At 39.0% G+C, this 19,004-nt stretch overlaps 1 long non-coding RNA gene across 1 annotated transcript; it reads left to right on the top strand.

Moving 5' to 3' along the window:
- Positions 1-13,634: 13,634 nt before the first annotated feature.
- On the top strand, positions 13,635-17,387 carry LOC307009686. Its single transcript, XR_013800096.1, has 3 exons — positions 13,635-13,934; positions 14,693-14,740; positions 16,991-17,387. It is a non-coding gene; the product is annotated as an uncharacterized lncRNA (long non-coding RNA).
- Positions 17,388-19,004: the final 1,617 nt, after the last annotated feature.

Genomic DNA, 19,004 nt, shown 5'->3' with positions numbered 1-19,004 from the left:
GCTCCGTAGTCCAATGAGTTTACCAATTCCAGATTTATGTTCTACTGCTGTGATTATCATATCTATTGTTGTATTTTCAATGTCTTTCACATTCAAAGTCAATGTTGCTTCTTTCTTATACTCTCTTTGATATCTTGTTTGTTTTTTAAGTCTGTTCATCATTTCTTGTCGTTGTGATAATGTAGATCTGTTTTCATCAATTCCTTTAGCATTCTCCGTAACTTTTGTTGTTTGCAAATCTTTTTTTGGATTATTGGTGTTCCTTTGTTGCTTTCCTCTTGAAACCACTGTTGCCCATGATGTTTCCCCATAATCCTCTTTTGTATTCCTTTCAGGCATGTTTATAACCCTTTCATCATCGTCTTTGTCCTCCATCTCATTCCGTTTGGCTTGTCCGTGTCTTTGTTCCATGAAATCCGTCATTCCGTAAGTCTCAAAGTTTCAGTAAAGTAATCCTTAAAGATAAAACTTTTCCAAAAATATCTCAATTAATTGAAAATTAAACAAAACAAATCAAAACTGGAAGAGCCTCTCTCTTCCTACTACAATCACACACTTCCTGGTGACTCACTAGCGCCCTCAAAGTGGTATGGCCGTAAGCGAAATCTGCTGCCAAAAACGGGCCTTTTGAAGAAATTCATAGACTTTGACTCTGCTACAAGACCTGGCTTTTTGAAGAAACTCAGAGACTAATTCAGGCTTTTTGATGAAAATCATAGACTCTTTTTTTTTTTTTTTTTTTTTTTTTAAACCTAAAAAGCTTACAGCACCTGGTATTCCCAGGCGGTCTCCCATCCAAGTACTAACCAGGCCCGACCCTGCTTAGCTTCCGAGATCAGACGAGATCGGGCGTTCTCAAAGTGGTATGGCCGTAAGCGAAATCTGCTGCCAAAAACGGGCCTTTTGAAGAAATTCATAGACTTTGACTCTGCTACAAGACCTGGCTTTTTGAAGAAACTCAGAGACTAATTCAGGCTTTTGATAAAAATCATAGACTCTTTTTTTTTTTTTTTTACCAAAAAAGCTTACAGCACCTGGTATTCCCAGGCGGTCTCCCATCCAAATACTAACCAGGCCCGACCCTGCTTAGCTTCCGAGATCAGACGAGATCGGGCGTTCTCAAAGTGGTATGGCCGTAAGCGAAATCTGCTGCCAAAAACGGGCCTTTTGAAGAAATTCATAGACTTTGACTCTGCTACAAGACCTGGCTTTTTGAAGAAACTCAGAGACTAATTCAGGCTTTTTGATGAAAATCATAGAATCATAGACATAAACCAAAAAAGCTTACAGCACCTGGTATTCCCAGGCGCACTCTCCTCTAAGTCCCTATACTTGACCAATCATTGAGCGCCGTTGAGCAAGTTGAGCAGCTCAACCCACCAATCACTGAGCTCTGTTGAGCAGGCTGCTTCCTCAACCCACCAATCAGATGGCCTAATTGCTTTGATTGAGCGTGTCAAGCGCATCATTGGAGTGACAAGCGTAAACAAACAACACTATTATCATCAGTGGACTGAGATCGTTGATAGCAAACAAGAAGTAAGTCCAGTATATTCTCCAGTATATTCATATAAATGCTTTCTAACAGTTTTTTTTTGCATGGATTTACGTGCACTAATTACAAAGTTATTAACTGTTAAAATTTTAAAAGCATTATAGGGAAAATAATCGCCCATCTAACCACTAACGTAACATGAATCGTAAACTGCAGTAATTATTGATAGTCTTTGTAATGTTTTACTAAAAATTAAATACTTTTGAAATACCCAAACACAATCAGGGCTGGACATTAGGACTAACCTACTATCAAAATACAGGTAGATTTTACTTATGGCTAGTAACACTACTGTCACTTGCCAGTTTGTCCTGTTGGAATTGACTGACTACATACTGTACATTTAAATAGTTTAGGCCTTTTTTATCTCCACTAATCTAAACTATTTTGTCTCATAGTAACTGATAACCCATTAACAGTCAATAACATGTTAAAACGCTAAAAAAAAGGCTAGCAAAAATATAGTCTAAATTAAATTATAAAACTATTACCTTTATTACCTTTATAACTATTAACTTTCAGCTAATCTTATGAAATATCACATTAAAAGGTAAATCAGATAACATCCATAAAGATTACCCGGTACTTGTGTAGTATTTTTTTTATTTATTATTATTATTTTACAAACTTGTGTACATGTTTTGCATCTCCTGGTCTTCCAGTGTTTAGTCCCCTGTACAGTTTGAAAAGAAGAAACTAATCTGAACCTGTTTCTGTTTTATTACAACAGATAAAAAGGATGGATTTGAAGGGACACAAGTGCAGTGTATGTGACAAATGTTTCTCTGTGAAGTCCAACCTGACTCGGCACATGCAGCTTCATGGTCCAAAGGAACATGTGTGTGAAGTGTGTGGGAAAAGCTTCTCACTGAAACAGCAGCTGAGCAGCCACCAAAAACAGCACATGTACCCATGTATCCGTCTGTACAGGCAGGGAGAGGCCAAGCTGCAGTGTACGGATGCAGCTAAGAGTGTGGCAATGGCCCCCAGAAAAGCAGTAGACCCCAGCTGTCTGGATTCTGAAAAGGCTGAAGCCCCGTTCACACCGCCAGCGACACGCAGCGACAAAGCGACAAGATCCCATTCATTTCAATGGAGCGCTGGCGACTTCCGGCGACACGAGCGACAGTGACCGTTGGCGACAGAATGTGGGCGTGTCAAGCGACAGGAGACAAGCGACAAAAGTTCAGAAATTTCAACTTTATGCAAATGAGAAGCGATTTTCGCGAGCGACAACCAATAGGAAAGAAGACTTTCAGTGGAGCTCACGTTACGTCACCGTCTCGGAGTGCAGGCAAGACAGAGTTCGAGGGCGATTTCACTGTTTTATATGATTTGACTAACCACATTCATGGATATAATAAAATGATGCATGGAAAAGAAACTGTCGACAGTCTCAGTGAGTTTAATTCATTTATAGTTCGAGTGTTGTAAGTTTTTGATGCAAGTTTAGCACTGCTGCAGTTCACTTTACAGTTTCCCCTGCATTGTGTTGACTACTAGAGACAAGAAACTGTATTATTTGTAAAATACGAATGACGTTTTAGTCATTAATGACCGTATGAGTGAGTTTAATTTGTTGCTTGATCGATCGTTAATCTAGTAAATGATTTAATCCACTGAATACTGCTATGGGAATATAAAAACACTCTCCCAACAGCATACCGTTTCTTTTGAGCCTATAATTTCTAGTCAAATTAAAATAATATAAAGTTAGTTATCACTTGTGATGGTATTTAGTATAGATATGGCCAGACGTCCAGTCAACCAATAACATTAGAGCAACAGCACTACCAACGCCCACAAGCGACTTCACAGTACAGAGACTAGCGACACACCGCGACAAAATCGCTGGCGGTGTGAACGGGGCTTGAGGCTGCTGCAAAGAAAGCTGGAGGGGAAATGTGGAAAGGCCAGCTAGTTGTCACATTCGGCAAATATGCAGGACAGTCTTTCAGGTGGCTGCTTGAAAATGATGTGGGCTGGGTCATATGGCTGCTGTCTGAATATTGCCAGAAGGGTGAGAAGAACGATCTCCTAAAGTGGCAAAAGGAGCGATTGCTGCAGTATGCCAGAGAGTTCCCGCCTGTCACCTTTTATCTTGACAAACGCTTGGAGGTAACTTTTGACCCTTTAACTGAGATTACATTATATTTACTGTTTTGTTTATTAATTTGTTTAATGCATGTGTAAATCAGTTAGGCACATGTAATGCACCTTCAATAGTAAAATCATCAATGTTTACTCTGCACAAAAGCTTGTGCTTTAGACATAGGAAGTGGGAACAGTGTAAGTACTTGTGTTTATGTGGTACAACACAACTTTGTATGTGTTTTTCTACAATTTCTTTATTTTCTGCATGAACAGGAGTCAAGGAAAGACAAAGGAAAGAAGGCTGAATCTTCCCTTTCTAAGTTCCAGCAGGATCCTGACTATGCCAGTGATGCTGAATTGTTGGCAGCTGCTGGTAATTAACATTTAACACGCCATAACTCTATTTTAAAATTCATATAACATTCAATAAACATGAAACAATAATAAACAATAAACATTCAATAAATTCATATAACATTTTCTTACTGATCTATTTCAAACATCTAAATAAATACACTGCCAAAATATCACACATTTTAAGGCACTGATAATGGCGACTGTAGGTTTAGTATTTCACTTTAATTTTCAGCAGGGTGAGGGATATTATCAAGCTTTTTGCCCTTTTTCAGTGTGACAGATTTAATGTCTAAATGCTTTGTTGACATTTAGATAACACATACAAAAATCTATTTAATTTGTAGATGTGATATGTTGGAGTTTTTTATTATGATACAATATTTTTTTTAACTATTGCCTATATTTTTTGTAGCAGATCTAAACTAAAATGTTTGTTTGAAATATAATTTGTGTTCTCTAAAATAAGATCTGATAACATGGAAAATAGAAACAAACTTTGTTTATTGTGATAATGCTTGTGTTTGTCATTATATTCACATCTTAAGCAATGTGCTCAACGCATTTTGTCTGATTTTTTCTACAGAGACTGTCCTTGAAGAGTCTGAGGTAGCGGTCTCCACACAGCTGACCACCTGGGGAGAGCTCACACCGGCTGTGAGTCAGGACTCTTCCCACAGCCTCAGCACATCTCAGGGAAGACCTTCTTGCCCTGTAGACACCTCTGCCTCAGAAACCGGTGGCATCTTGCTGGAGGGCTGGCAGAAATACTGGGAGCATCCACCTCCATCTACACAAGCCAATGGTATAGCTCCTCCTAACATCAAGTGGCTGAAATGTGATGAGATGTATGGTCTGTTTGAGAGGCCTTCCATGTACAAGAATGCCAAAGGAGAGATTGTGGAGAGAAGGCTTTTAAAGGAGAAGATGGAGTTCCACCCACCCCCAATTCCTACTTCTGTCAAGGGAGGACTGCCCAACATGATGGCCTTTTTCACAACCCCTGTCTTCTTCTGGCGCCCAGTTGGTGTGATGCAAGCCAAGATCCGCTGCCCTAGCTCCAACTGCCCTGCACCACCAGGTGAATACCTTGAGAAGAAAGGCTTTGGTAGTTATGCCAGGCAAGTGTGTGGGATTAAGCACAATTACACCCTGTTGACGGAGAAGCTGAAGTGTTCACATTGTGAAAAGATAAGGCGGGCAGTGAGTAAGACACATAGTGACGCAGACAGTGAAGATGAGGACAGTCATCATGTTCAGCAGTACATTTGGCTGGCACACAGTCCAAAAATTCTGAATGACAGGGTCAACAGTGTGTCCATGAACAAAGTCCAGAGACTGCTGCAGCAGGGACATGATGAGTGGTATGTGGAGCGCCGTGACCTGTACCAGACTCTCCTGTACGAAGCCCACGCAGCTGGACCTGCATCGTCTCAGAAGAGCATCCTGTCCTTTGTCAAAGCTGCTGGTACTTACACCCCTCCTCTGCCCCGGACTCCCCTTCCTTCTGCCCGTGTGCTGAGGCGTGCACACATGATCATGGAGATGGAGAAGATGCCTGCTACAGAGCCTCAATCCTCAGTGTGACTGGAGAAATCCTCTGCATTGATGGTACAAAAAAGGTATGTGTATTGTATCAATTCATGAAGTTAAGCAGACTTAATATTTATTTAGTCACTTTAAAATGACTTGAGCCAGCTTATTGTTTTGAATAAGGGACTTACTGTCCTCACTGTTCAGTGTTCAAATGTGATGCAAAATGTACATGCATTGTAATTCATATAAATTATATTGGACAGACAGGTTATTGATAGAAACTATCAAATGAATGTTCTGCTTTGTGTTTTCCAGGTCCTTAAGAAGATATATGGTGATGGCCAGGGCACCATGCAGTATATCACCAGTGTACTGGACGAGTGGGGCCAGTTCTTGACCACAGTGGTGGTGGCAGCTGAGTCTGAGGGGTGCTACAGACGTATGGCCAAAGGTCTGATGGCCCGCTTTGAACGAGCTAGGGCTCCTGCACCAACTGTCATATATGCAGATAACAACTGTTGTCGGTAGGTAATAACACATCCATATACCCTGATCAAATTTATCATTCATTTAATGTTAAAAAAAAAACAAAGAACACATGCTGAATTTATATTGTTTCAGTGACAGTGGTTCGTCCTTCCTGGAGACTCTGTTCAGGGACTGGGTGCAGGAGGGCACTGTGGTCAGACTGGACATCCGACACTGGCTGCACCGCTGGGATGCTATTGTCATCAAACAGAGCCATGCCAAGTATGGGGTGTTCATGAGTGCCCTTGCAGGTGCAGTGCTGGCCTACAACAAGGACGATATGATGCTACTAATCCAGGCAGTCAGGAAGGGCAACCAGGAGTTGTACGCCAGTCTTTCAGGCGAGAACATGATAGCCTTCCTCAAACCTCACCAGATCAGGTCCTATGTCAGACGGATCACCCGTGGGGTTGAGGTAAAGTGTAATATTAATCCATGTATAATCTTTATGTATAAGAAGCTCAAAACATACTTCAGTAAAATTAACTAAGTTGTCACACTACTATATTTCATTTTGGAAATACTTACAATTATTGAAATAATTTCAATTTTTTTTTTAAAGCGATATAACTGTATAAAATAAATGTGAATGATTGTTACAGGAGACAGCTTCAGCAATTGAGTCCATCATTACGGAGTTCAAGGGACCTGCAGGCCTTGACATTGATGGAATCCACCTGTTCAAATCAGCACAGGCAGTGGATTCTCACTGGGCAACTGCAAGCAAGCATCTTAGTTGTATGCAGGTGGGTAAACATTTTTTAACTAATCATTGTAAAATCTTACAAACTCAAACTCACAGACACCATAATAAATAAGCAACGTATGTTTTATAGGACCCCCCTGGCATACAGCTGTATGTGTCAGTGAAGGTGGTGGTGCTGAATGATGTCCGCCTGAACAAGTACAGGTGTCGGCGAGGCAGTAACTCCTTGGAAGGCTTGCACTCACACCTGTACAATGCCATTCCCTCAAAGAGATGTGGAGTTTTGCCCTTCCAAGTAAGTATAAACAGCTTTAATATTTAAAAAAAATATTGATTACACATCTTTATGTTCATAGGCATATTTTACCTGTATCCTCCCTGCTTTTGTGCTACCCTCTCTCCCTGTGCGTGTGTGAGCTCTATGCTGTTCACATAGCATCAACTGGGTGTATGAGATGCACACACACAAAATAGCATGTCATGCTGCTGGGCGATGCCAGCTTTGTAATCAAAATTAGTTTCTGATGTACAATAATGCATGAATGGTCATGTCTTTCAGGTGTATCTGATTGCATTTGCTGTGCAGTGGAACAGCCGCATGGAATCACTCCGGGTTGCTGGTGGTCATGGCAGGCAGACGTGGTGCATGGACCCGCGGCAGATTCAGCGCCTGAATCAGCAAGCTGAGGTGCTCTTCGGTAAAGAGCATGTCCTCGAGCCCAAATTTGCCGCTCCAATGCCCTACCCTGCTGTATACAAGGACCCAGACGAGGAGGAGCTCCTTGGAGTAGAGTACGCCATGTGCCAGTCAACCAGCTTCACTGCAAGGGATTACTATGCCCAGCAAGGTATACAATCTTGCATTATAACAATATACATGCATACTAAGCGGTCAAATACCTATAAATATTATGCATATTCTATCCATGACAAGTATGTATGATATAGTTTCATTTTTATTTTACATAACATGAAACAAATGAACTGCAGCATTGCCATGTTGTGTTAATTAGTCTACTGTTAGTTGTTGTAACTACCTAGACACACTGGTGATTAGTACATTACATATTTGCAGTTGAGGAAGAGCAGTCCCGTGAAGAAGAGGAGACGGCTGAACAAAGTGAGGACAAGCTGACAGATGAGGGTGTGGACATGGGTGTAGAGTCAGAGGAGGATCCTATGGACACTGTCAGCGACAAACATGTCATCCTCACTCAATCAGAACAGGTGGAGGAGGAGGACAGTCCTGCTCTGCAGGATGTGTTGATGACCCAGAGCCATCTGCATCTTCCTGGGCTGGAGGAAGTGGAAGCCTTGGCCCTGCTCCTTTTAGAACTGGCAGACAACAGTGACCGTCACCTAGTGCCAGCTGACCTAAGGCTGAAGATTGGCACTGCAGTTGGAGCTCTGCATGAGCATGACAGGTCTGCAGCCAACTTTGTAAAAAGGTATGAGTCTAGGTGGGGTTACACCCTGTTTGGCAGATGCTTGGGAGCTGACACACCTGAGACAAGAGCAGCACAGAAAACAAAGTTTTCCTGGATGAGGTACCCTCAGGCAGCCCAGGTGACTGAGGATAGTCGTCTGTTGTACCTCATTATTAAGATGCTGAAAAACCGGCCACCAGCCAGTCGTCTCACCTCCCCCACTAAAATCACCAATGCAATCAAGAGCCATTATAAAAGGATTGTAGACCGAGTCAGAGACGATCCCATCCTCAACGGTCTCTCCATTCCTCTGCCCAATCTGAATGCCAAGTCCATCTCTACATTCATGGCACGGGAAGAGAAGAAGGCTAACTACAGGGCAACAGTAATGCCAAAGGTGAAACCCCACCAAAGAGTGCTGTCAGAAGAACCAATGCCAGCAGCTCCTACTCTGCCAGAAGCCCTTCCAGCTCCAGATCGACCTCAGGTTCAGTACCAGAGCCTACGTCATGCAGCTGGGAAAAGGCATGGTCAGAAGCGGAGGTAAGTTGTTCAGTTCTTCATTTCACAAGTATGTGACTTTACTACTTTATTACAATATGTGAGCATATCTGAATTTATCAGCTGAATGGTTTAAACTTAAACACAACAAACCATGTGAATTGACAGTCATACACATTATTTCTCATGAATTATACTCATCATCGCATGTATGATTTATTTTTGCAGGATAGATGTTGAAGAGCTTGTGAACCGTCCCGTTCAACCTAAACCCCCTGTGGCCACGTACATCCCACCCAGAGCGTCAGCAGCACCTGTCCTGTTAGTGGTTCCTGCACAGCCACAGGGACCATCCATGATGCTCTGTGGGGCCTCCAGCAGTCAAGGGTTCATACCTTTCGCACCGCCTCCTGCTCTGACATCCAGACCAATCAAGCCTCATAAATCCACAAAGCCTTGTGGGGCCTGCCAAGTACCCCAGTGTGGTGGGCAGCGTAAGAGGTACATGCCCTCCAAAGACAAGGCTGCTGAAAGTAGCCAAAAAATATTTACCTATTGCCCAGCAACTAGGAAGTCCACCACTTCAGGTTTTGAAGGTGTTGTGTTCAACAGTTTTGAACACTTCAAAGGTGTAGTAGATGAGGAACTAAAAAAGAAAAAAAATAACAACTGAGAGCCAACTACATCTGCAACTACATCCCCAAGAGAGGATCGGAAACCGTCATCTAGCCATCTAGCTGTGTGAGCTGTTTTATAAAAAATACTGGCGGCCATCTTTGAATAATTTATTATTGTCGACGTTATTGATGACCGATTGGACTGTTTTTTTTTACTCTCAGGTACCTTTGGCATAATTATGTGCTAAGTAATGGATGAAACTCGATATATTTTTGTGATGAGTGAATGGGCTGTTTTTGGTTGATAATAAATATGTATTTAAAAATAACAATGCATTTTAATTGTTTATTAATAAACTATTTTTTTCTAAATCAGTGTCCGCTGCAAACATGTCTCCATACATCTCCGCTGTAAAGTGCGCCTTTAAAGAGAAATGCATCTTTCATACGGATTACATAATCAGATGACATTTGCTTTCTATTTGATTTTTTTCGTTTAAAAGTGGACATATCAAGCTTTGTATAGATATTTGTTTTCATATATTTGCTAGTATGCTATAGCCTACGATATGTTTCTTTTTTGTTTTTTTGACGCGTTACAGTTCATGGAGACTATGAAAGCGCGCCCTGATTGTTTTCTTTTATTTTACGAAAGCAAAACGTTTTCTTGTTATTGTGAGTTTACACAAATACAAGTATTGCGACTGATGCATTATTATTTTCTGTATGGCCAGAAATATAGTATTTTAAGTTGTTTCCACTGTTGATAGGAAAATGCAAATCGCATCGGCGCCTCCATTCATGCAGTGCGCGCTACACACTCCGCACACATGCTTGGTTATGCGCCTAAGAACAGCGAACAATTATCTAGGTTAATGTTAGAGTGAGCGGTCATGCCAGACAGATAATCCTCATGTTTAACAAATCAAATCATGCATTTTCTACCGCGAGTAGAGTTTGAAAAAGGCGGGTGTACAGGAGCCTTTTAATGAACGTTTGGTGTAGGTCTAGGCATAGAGATATCTGAACATCTTTGCCAAGCGCAAACCAGTACAGAAGTAATCAATAAATGATCGGGGAGGGTCATGCCTTTTTTCACAATCATTTTGAAAGGGTCATAGAAAAATGTATTGCTGGCGAAGGGAGGGTCAAGTCTATTTTGACTATAGATCTCAAAACTCCTCCGGTGGCCCCTTAAATAAATAATGAACAGTCCCTTACTACTTTTACGAGGGCTGCAGGGTCTCTAAAAATGTATTTAAGCTAGGGCTGTAACGTTAAACGATTAGGCTAATCGAATCCAAAATAAAAGTTTGTGTTTATATAATATATGTGTGTGTATTGTGTATTAAGAAAAATGTGTTATTTATATATAGGCTAATATAAATCATATAAAAATATATATGCAGTATAAATGCAATTATTTCTAAAATATATACATGCATGTGTGTGTATATACAAAATAATTCTACACAATACACACCCATATCACGAATAATCGTTTACAGCCCTAATTTAAGCCCTCATCTGCTTTTAGTTTAAAGAAAATTAATAAAGAAAAATAATACTAAAAAATAACATTAAACAGTAAATTTCAGTCTTCATTCCCTCCACTGGAACTACGACAGTCAGTTCCACACCTTCATTCCCAGGTGGCCAACCTATTGAAGTAATAGTGAGGAGGAGAAATAACAGACCAAGACATAGACATAAAAGGACAGAAGAATGGAAACAGAAAAGAAAACAAAACAAATAACAAAGAACCCCAACCCATGTTATGTCCCCACATACTATGTGTCATTTAACGTCTATGTGTAAGTATTTAAAATGTACCCCAATCATCTAAGAAAAGAAAAACTAATAAGTCTTCAGCCGATGCCTGAACTCGTTAAGTGCTTAACTCCTTCAGTTCCCGGCCCCCAAAATAATAAACTAAAATAAACGTTGATGTTAAAGGATCCTATCCCTTGGGGTTGAAAATCAGTAAGCGGGTGTTCATTGTTTGTGAGGTTGTGTTTTGTAAGTAATGTAGCATGTGTAAAATCTCCTATTTTACTCCTTATGTCCCATTCTCGGTTTTATCAATTTGTTCATCAAAGGAGCATTTCTAAAGTTATCTTTAATTTAAATAATGAATTTATTTATCCCCTGTTATCCAGACTTCTCTTGAGTTAGCAAAAACAATCTTCATCCTTAACCTGTTAACCTTCACCAGAGCGAGGACGCTCTGAAGCGTTTTTTTTTTTAAATAGTTCAAAGTTACTATCAGATTTAATGTTATTACCTTGACAAACTATACATCATTAAAAATATATAAGTCTCACGTTTCAGTATTTGACCACTATTGTATTCTGAGAAACTTATAGTGACAGTTATGTCTTAATTTGTGTCAGGATTTATGTAATGAAAAAATGAGTCGATACCTTTAATATGAATTATGAGCGTCAGCTGCTCCATTCAGAAAAAAACTCCGGTGCTGTTGTCTTGAGAACGCGTGACAAAACAACGTTCCTCAGGGCTTTTGGCTCAAAAATGTGCAGATTTGGAGAAATATTGATATATTATCATAGGTTTACATCATATTTCTATAGACAGGAATAATATTTATTGAATTTATATCCAAATGCGTCGATGTATACATAAAGAGCGCTGGATACTCTGATGTACTGTGTTTTCAATCCATACAGCAGAATGAGGGCGCTCTATGCACAGTTTTTTCCAAATATGAAAGCTCACGAAGAAGAACAATAACCTGTGACCTTCCAGGACGTCACTGACAAACACAGCTAACGTTAGCTTTCAGAGATCGCTATAACATGCAGATAAAGATGTTTTGAAGACAATAAACATGATTGCAATGATATTTGATTTACCTGTGTTCTTCGAGCCATGTCAGGTATTTTTATAATAATAGATTATATGTATAATGTAATGCTAATCGGTATAGACTTTACAATAGTGCAGAATAATATCAAATCATATATTTTCTGTCTGATTTTCTTTTCTGAAGCCAAATAAGCTCATAGAAGATTATTTAAAACACTCGACTTGCACTATAAAGTAAGTTTGTAGCACAAACAGGGTTTTAATCTCATAAATTGTCGTGTATTGATGGTGTGCTAAGCTAACATGCTAGCTAGCTCTCTAGTTGCACCTGCCATCTAGCTGTTATTTTTTATGATTTTTTTCTAAATCGGAATGCTTACTGAAATATTTCTTTATTTAAGAAAGGCATTTGATACAGTTTCAAATGTGAAGTGAAGATTATGAAAGAAATTAGGGGGTGAAACACCGTGATTAGCCAGTCGTTAGCGATTATAATGGAGACAAAGGAAAATAATATTTATGGCCATAAGCAGGCTGGAAAGGTGTAAATGTGTGCAGGAGAGAGTGACACTGAATGGGGCTCGTTTGCACCACAAAACAATAGAGACAATAGACTGAATAGATGCTAATAGATGACAATAAACACAAGTTTGCATTTTAGAGTCAATTCAAAATAAAGTCATTTGAGATGATCTTGAAAAACATTTAACAAAATACAGAGTTTTAGACTTATCACCTTCAAATTTTAAATATAACATGGTCAGACATGTGTCTTTAGCTGGAGTGCATTTCTAGAGTGCTGACGGGCCAACTTCAATTTAATTTTCATGAAGATGTTTCATAAAAATAAATTTCTAATAACTTACACAACTTTGAAGCTATTCATAATTTTTTTTTCATTATGACAATAATTCATTCTACATTTCCAATAAAGTGCCAGGTGTCAGCTTTCAAATGAGATCATACTTGAGCTTTTAGGACAAAGGGTCAATTAATTGAATCTTTTTTAGGTTGGGTATGCTATTTCTGGGGATTTTTCAAAAGTGGCGCTGAAGGCTAACAGGTTAACAACACCATGTCTTATAATTGTCCAAATGCCATGTATAATGATCTGCAAAAGGGAAAACTATGGTAGACATAATAATTCACAGATGATTCAGGATCTAAAACTTTAGACAATATTGTCCATAAGGAAACTAACATTATATTTCTAAAATAAATGAACAATGTTTGTTTTAGTCTCCACAGAATTAAAGACAATCACCCTCATGGTCTCAGCTAGTTCTTGAAAACTCCTTCCCATCAGCTCTTTTGTAAATAATCTCCTTTCCCCAGGGTGTTCCCTCTGGCATAGTTATATCAAGTTATGACACTTGTCACATCCAAGGAATGCGGTTTCTGGTGATCAGGCATTGGAGAGCTCACATTTTTGGGCAGACTGCTGTAACCCTCAATGATGCTGTTGGCCTAACAAACATCTACTCAACCATACACTGTTAAAAATTGCTGTAAAAATACAGCCAATTTCCAACAGTAAAATACTGTTATTTAAATAAACAGTTTAATCCTGTAATTTTACAGTCTATGTTCCATAAATTAATTACTTGTGGTAAATTTACAGCATTTATATGTAAACCCATTTCTTCCTGGAAAAAACAGCCGTGGACTGTAAAAAATAGCACGTGGGGGCGGGGCATCTTCACGCGGTCTATTTTTGAACAGAAGCAGTCAAGAACAGAATTGTTTCGCAACACTCCTCTGGGCTGTTTTAATGAAGGTCACTGTTCAAGGTAAGTTTATTTATTTGCTGTTATTCTATTATGTTGCTCCCCACCTGTAAATCGCCCTTTTTACAAGGTATTTTTGACTGCCAAGTTACTGAGCGCGAATTGCGTTTTTGTAGACAGAGCTCTCAACGGTTGAGGCATTTCGCCTGTTAATGAATGTTCTCTGAGCTCCGATTATTACGGTGAATTCTTTGCTTGGTTAAAGTTAAGTTACCATTTAGAAATTAGTTTGGCTTTCTTTTGTAGTAACCTTAACTCGATTTACATGGATTTCTGATTCAGTAGCGTTACACGATGCGAATCTTACCAGATGCATTTTATTCGCATAATATCATGCACATAAGATGGAGAATAATTACAAAACTACTCGAAATATCCAGATCCATTATAATAATACAAATTTTGTGGTCAATTTGTTTAGTTTCCATGCAAACAATGTAACTTAAAGCTGTTAAAATTCCCAAAGCAAAATAGATATAACCTAACGTTATATTTTTTTTGTTTTAGTGGTGCGAGTACCTGCTTTTTTGTGAGATTCACATGCACATATAGACATAGTATTAAAAAGTCAAAGAGATTGTGTTTTAAAGACGAGGCAGAGACTGATATTCTCGACTTTTCGGCGCGAAACACGTTTATACAGACAGACAGTTCTCAACAGCTGGGGCATTTCACTATTCAATGTTCTCCGTGCTCCATGCTAAATGTCTTTGCTTGGTTAAAGATTTCAAAATAATTATTTTCTTTTTCTTTTTTTCTAGGAATCAGTCACTTGATGTTTTACTGAGACTGTACACAGCTAATCTTTGGTGAGTTTCACGCCATGTTGAAGATCAGATGACATTTTATGACCAATTAATGCAGAAAACCAACCAATTCCAAAAGGTTGAGGGTTCACATAGCTTTTTCCCCACTGTACTATCAAATGTACTTATTCTGCTTTAAGCATTTGTTTGCACATATACCTTAACAGATCTCTATACAATACACACACACTCAATCACTTAACTATCTACTCCTTTCCGGCTAACTGGAAAAAACAATCACTTTCTTTTACACACAGCTAAACTTTCTCATCTTGTCTTGACCCCATAATCTTTCTGTTAAAGGTATAGTTCACTTTGAAATTAAATTTTGGTATGTTTTAGCTAACCTCAAGGGCATCCAAGATGTAGGTGTCTGTTTCCACAGTAGTTTCAATTTTGATATTTTTAGGTCAAACCGTTCTTGTCTGTCAGTCATATAATGCAGGTCTATGGTCACTGTCTCAAAGAGCACGCACAGAGTCCAAATTAAACAATTCCTCATCGTAAGTACACATTGATGGCCTAAGACACAAAACAAGCGGTTTGTGTGAGAAAACGAACAGTATTTATATAGTTTTTACCTCTTGTACACAACCACGTCCAAGTGATCTGAGGGCGCACGCTTCCTGGTGTGTGACGTGTGCACGCGTTCTGGCTTAGTCAGTGCAAGCGCCGGAAAGAAACCATACGTAATTGTTTTCTTTTACGTCGGTTTAAACATCCCGGATAAGCGCAAGTTAGTGCCATTTCTATTAGCCATCTTACCTACAATCTCTGTTCTGTGTAAACAATGAATGACGTACACGCACGAGAGATCACTTCCGGCGCACACACGTCACACACCAGGAAGAGCACGCCCTCAGATCACTTGGACGTGGTTGTGTACAAGAGGTAAAAACTATATAAATACTGTTCGTTTTCTCACACAAACCGCTTGTTTCGTGTCTTAGGCCATCAATGTGTACTCACGATGGGGAATTGTTTAATTTGGACTTCTCTGTGCGTGCTCTTTGAGACAGTGACCATAGACCTGCATTATATGACTGACAGACAAGAACGGGTTGAGCTAAAAATATAAAAATTGAAACTACTGCGGAAACAAAGACACCTACATCTTGGATGCCCTTTAGGTAAGCTAAAACATACCAACATTTTATTTCAAAGTGAACTATCCCTTTAACAGAAAGATTATGTTTTTTATGTTTTTCCTCTATGCTGTTACAAACATACACCCTCATTTGCTCTCTATGGTTAGCTAAAGGATTAGTTCTCTTTAAAAAAATTTTTGCTGATAATTTGCTCACCCCCATGTCATCCAAGATGTCCATGTCTTTCTTTCTTCAGTCGAAAAGAAATTAAGGTTTTTGATGAAAACATTTCTACATATAATGGACTTCAATGGGTCCCAAACGGTTCAAGGTCCAAATTACAGTTTCAGTGCAGCTTCAAAGGGTTTTAAACGATACCAGACGATGAATCTTATCTAGCGAAACGTGCGCTCATTTAAAAAATAAACAAAAAAGTTTACGTTTTATAAGCACAAATGCTCGCCTTGCTCTGTTCATACGCAATTACGCTGAAAAGGTCACACTTGCCGTACCGAGTCAGTGTTTACAAATGACCATATACACATATTCAAATGTCTTTGTGTTAGTTTATCGTTTAAAATGCCCATTTCGTGTGCGTATCCTGGGTGTTGTAATATTAAAAAGCCTAAAAGAAAATTTTTGTCAGGACAGACATTTTTGACTTTTCATAGAAGCGTGACCTTTTCAACGTAATTGCGTATTACATGACGTCACGAACGCGCATCACAGAACAGAGCAAGGCGAGCGTTTGTGCTTATAAAACGTAAACTTTTTTTTTTTTTTTTTAAATGACCGAACGTTTCGCTAGATAAGACCCTTATTCATCGTCTGGTATCGTTTAAAGCCCTTTGGAGCTGCACTGAAACTGTCATTTGGACCTTAAACCGTTTGGGACCCATTGAAGTCCATTATATGGAGAAATTTTTTCATCAAAAACCTTAATTTCTTTTTGACTGAAGAATGAAAGACATGGACATCTTGGATGACATGGGGGTGAGTAAATTATCAGCAAAAGTTTTTTTTAAAGTGAACTAATCCTTTAAGTATATTATTAACATGATCATTGTATGTCTCTTTTAAAAGTCTTCGTAGAATATGTGATCACTAGTTTTTGCCTTGTGATTTATTTAACCACTAAGATTTTCTTGATTTTCTTTCCTCTCAGATCTGGATTTCCTCAGACCAGATGTGTCAAAAGCTGATGTGGGACGTGTTGGCTGTTTTTTGCCTCTTGACTTCCTACGTTTTTTCACCCATTGGGTCTCTTGATTATCCTCTCAGATCTGGACTTCCTCTCAGGTCAGATCTTTCAAAAGCAGGTTTGGGATGTTTTGGCAGTTTTTTGCCTCTATCAAGGATTTTTCATCCATTGGTTCTCAATGGTTTCCTCTCAGACCTGGATGCTGATGTGACATGTTGGCTGTTTTTTGTTTTTTGTTTGTTAGTTTTTTCCTCTTTGTGAGGTTTCTGGTTTTGCCCACTGGTTCCTCTCATTGAATTTGAAAATGTATTTTTCAAATTTGTCTGAAAATATTGTTAAAACCTGTGACCTGTTTTAAATAAATGGCAAATACTGTACCATAATCTATTTTTTCGTTATTTTTTCCATTGAGTAAAAAGTCTGTTTGGAATGTCTGTATACATTATGCTATTTATATAGGGATGTTAATAGATATCGGACAATAGAGTAAATAGAAAACAGTATTTATATTCTAACTTTTTTATACTGTAGAATTATAGCTTGAACCACAGCTGCCAGTACTTTGTGAAATTACAGCTCAGCCGTAAAATTAAAAACTGTAGAATTACGGTAAATGGCTGGAACCACAGCTGCCAGTACTTTACTGTGAAATTACAGCATTGTTGAAACCGTAAAATTACGGTAAAGGGCTGGAACCAAAGCTGCCAGTACTTTACTGTGAAATTACAGCATAGTTGAAACCGTAAAATTGCGGTAAAGGGCTGGAACCACAGCTGCCAGTATTTTACTGTAAATATACGGGTGAATTTTTTACAGTGTACCCATCTCACATCTAACACCCCCCTTCAGGGTAGGTGCCCAGTGGCGGTGACCCTCTGCCTAGGAAGTCCTCCGTTGGCCATTAGAGAATCTTGCCCGTCTTTGAGAAATCACCTCATGCTCACTGTAACCGCTCTTTCCCATTAGGAAATTTTAACAGGTATTTTCTGGAGCTCAGGAAAGTTAATTCAAGAGCCATCAGAGCCATTTGAAATGCCTAATAGTGTAAACATATGGAGACAAATTAATAACAGTTTTTAATCACCAAAATCCATTAGACATCTTCAAACATCAATATATCAATGCTGAGTTTATACTCAGTGAATCTAGTTATTACAACCATCCATTAAGTGTAATGTTCTGTTACATCAACAACCGGTACCATCCGTCCTGTACATGGTGAAGACAAAGATGAGACAAAGAAGTTACTGGTCATGGGATAAACAAATAAAAATTCTCACCTCTATCATTCAAGGTAGATTATCATTTCTTAAAACATTAACTCCCAATTAAATGTATCATTTCTTTTAAAATCTCTGTGTCTATAATCTCCAACTGAGACACTGTGCTGTACTTTGAATAGCTTGTTACTTATGCCACAGGCTCAAATATCAGAATCTAACTGACTTTGAATGAGAGAAAGACTCTGAGAGAAAGACTCTGAGAGAAAGACTCTGAGAGAAAGTCCAGAATGCCTCAGAGTAATTCTGCATTTTCATAACTTTTATAATTTCATTCTACTCACTTTTTACTCTGACTTAGTCAGAAATTACATGTTTCAAATAAACATCTTCATTATATTTTTAATTTTCCTTATATATTTTCCAACTCACATTCTTTTGGAGTCATTATCTATAATTAGGGGCCAAGCACTGAAGGTGCGGGCACCTATTGTATCTGTTCCCGTTCTTATTCTTCTTTTTCTTTTTAGGGGCCAAGCACTGAAAGTGCGGAGGCACCTATTGTTTTCGTTCCGGTTCTTATTAGGGGCCAAGCACTGAAAGTGCGGAGGCACCTATTGTTTTCGTTCCGGTTCTTATTAGGGGCCAAGCACTGAAGGTGCGGGCACCTATTGTATCTGTTCCCGTTCTTATTCTTCTTTTTCTTTTTCTTTTTCTTTTTCTTTTTTTTCTTTTTCTTCCGACTGGGCGTCTATGGC

The sequence above is a fragment of the Phoxinus phoxinus genome (genome assembly GCF_949152265.1).
Source record: "Phoxinus phoxinus genome assembly, chromosome: 1".
Classification (NCBI taxonomy): domain Eukaryota; kingdom Metazoa; phylum Chordata; class Actinopteri; order Cypriniformes; family Leuciscidae; genus Phoxinus; species Phoxinus phoxinus.
The sequence above is the reverse complement of the archived record's forward strand: the minus strand, read 5'-3'. Positions and strand labels throughout refer to the sequence as shown.